Source organism: Octodon degus, unplaced genomic scaffold (assembly GCF_000260255.1).
Source record: "Octodon degus isolate 3935 unplaced genomic scaffold, OctDeg1.0 scaffold00002, whole genome shotgun sequence".
In the NCBI taxonomy this organism is placed as follows: domain Eukaryota; kingdom Metazoa; phylum Chordata; class Mammalia; order Rodentia; family Octodontidae; genus Octodon; species Octodon degus.
This window is the reverse complement of record NW_004524578.1, coordinates 11,023,806-11,026,459: the sequence shown is the minus strand read 5'-3', so window position 1 is coordinate 11,026,459 and position 2,654 is coordinate 11,023,806.

Genomic DNA, 2,654 nt, shown 5'->3' with positions numbered 1-2,654 from the left:
TAAAGCGTATTTTCAGTCAAGCTTGGTGGCACCCTCCTACACTCCAGGAGGTGGAGACAGGAGGATCGTAAGCTGGAGCCCAGGCAAGGCAATTTAGGGAGCTAGCCAGATCCTTTCAAAATGATGGTGATAACAAAAAAAGGTGTGAGGATGGGATGCAAAGGCCCTGGGTTCAATCCCCAGAAAATCAAAGCATATTTTGTGCTTCAGGGGATAAGCTTTTCATTACTCTTCATTGTAAAATACTCTTCATTCTAAAATGAAGCCGAGCAGAAAGTTCAAATTAAGTAAATATGATTTTTTCAAATATCCCCTTATAGAATGCCTTTTTTTTTTTTTTTTTTGCTATTCTTAGGCGCTATCTAATGGGAAGAAAGAAAAGAATGCATGAGTACATGCTGAAAACTTTAAAAATTAACTTAAACATAAGGTCAGAGTTCTTACTGTTTCATTGTCAATTTTGAAATCAGATTTTCTCAGGAAGTGGCAGCGGCTGCCATTGTAAAGATGTACCTAAAGCTCAGTAAAACAGCTAATTGTATAGCAAGCTAGCTGGAAAATATTGTTATTATGCATTTAATATGGTTCTGTCTTTTTCCTGACTACTTCGTAATCCTTCATTAGTGATTCTATGCTGTCTTTGTAGGTCATCATTACAGCCAGTAATTGGAGGCTGGGTGAATTAATATGTATACAAATTACATATCCTACGCAGCCATAGAGGTAGACTGCCGATGTCATGACCCAATGTACTTACGCTCTAACTCTGATTGTAGGCATTACTTCTCCTTGTGTCTATTTTCTGATTAATTGAGTAAACAATGGAGGATCTGTTGCTAGACAGGTCTGGCTGGCTTCATTCCCCAAATTGATCTCCACCTGCTAGTTGAGTCTGTGTGCATTCTAGTAGCGTGGGCTCCATTTCACCCATGAAGTCCTTCTTGCTTGGCACCTGCCTGAGATTACAGTTCCTGCTAACTCCCTCGGGTATTTGCTATTGGTACTCTGCCCTTGACCTCATTCCCTTACTAGCCAGATGTTGCTGCTGCTTACATCAGGTATTCTTCTCACTCTTCTGTGACTGCTTGTGTATGCAACTTCCTCCTGTCTAATCTGTAGGCCAAGATGGGTGTGTTAGCATTTGCCTGTAATCCCAGGACTGCAGATGCTAAGGCAGGAGCATCCACAAATTCAAGGTCAGCCTGAATTGCAGAGTGAGAGTCGATCTCAAAAAACAAAAACAACAACACACTGATGGGCAGAGACCATCATGCAGTAGTTGTCTTATTTTCTTAGCACGTGGAGATTGAAGCCACAAATTAGTCACCTGGTGTCTGGCCAGGCAGGCAGCTTTAACAATATGTGAGTGTGTCTTCAGTGGGGAACGTCCTCGGCTGTTCATAGGTGTCTAGGTGTCCATGTGTCGGTGATCACAGCCAAGCATTTATTTCACCGACCTGACCCCTGTTTGCATCCTCGTTTGTGGTTCTGGTTGTAGCAGCTAAGTATATGTTAGCTTTGTGAATGAATATGTCATTGAATCCACTGGTTATTGCATGGCGAACTGTCTATTGTCCTGGCTTCAACTCTCAGATTTAGGAAAATCAAGGCAGTGGACAATGGAAAAGTAGGCACTGCAAAATACCTGACAGAAGCGGGCCAATCTGAGCATTCTGGTGGCACAGGTGAAGAGAAAAAAATATTCAGTTGTGTTATCTATAGAACAGCAAGCCAGTTGCTATGGGAAAGACTAAGATTTCTGTTTGCCAGCAACAGTTTTCACTTTGGATCATCTTAAAGCAGGTACTGTGATTTTAAGAGCAATGACCCTGTCCAAGAGTTCTCATGCAAATTCCACAAAAGATCTCTGGAAGTTGATGCTTCCCATGTTCTTGACTGTTACTATCACCAATGTAACAGAGCACCACTCGCTACAGAGCAATCGTGGCCTCAGTAATTCTGCGTCCTATAATATGAAACTGCCTCATGGCCTCGGGGAGGATATAAGTGATTAGCTGACTGGAGAAAATTCTAGTCATCTGGCATAAAAATATCAGTACTGAGGGAGTCCTGCTGGGGAAGGCTAATCTTGGCCTGAAACAGTAAATTTGCTTCTGATGAAAGAGGAGCTAAGTTTTTTAGGACAATTTATCATATTTTTAATAGTTTTAACATTTTAAAGCAACCACTATAAGATGTTCATCTTGACCCTAACAGTGCTCTTCCAGTCTAAGAGGCTAACTTTGGGTAACTCACTCTGTGGGAGCATTTGAAATGAATCAGCCCTTGTTAAATACATATTTACATATTTGAGGTGACTTTCTATACAGAATTATTAAGAGAATTAATGCTGGTGTTGATTTCCAAAGAAATATTTTGTAATAAGTCTTCTTTGTGGAGAATGGGAAAATGTATTTTCTTTGAGGGTCACTGCCTTATGAAGAGAAAGCCAAACATGAAGAAAAACATGAAGCTAGCAAGTGACAGAGCTAGGACAAGAGTTGACCCTCAATTTGATCTCCATACCTGGCACTATAAAAAGGAGGTGACAGGAAAAATATACAATGGACCATAAAGGCTGAGTAAATAGAATAGCAGAATTTATTTGTACTAACAATAAAAGGAATAGTATTTATACAGTACCATGTAGCAAA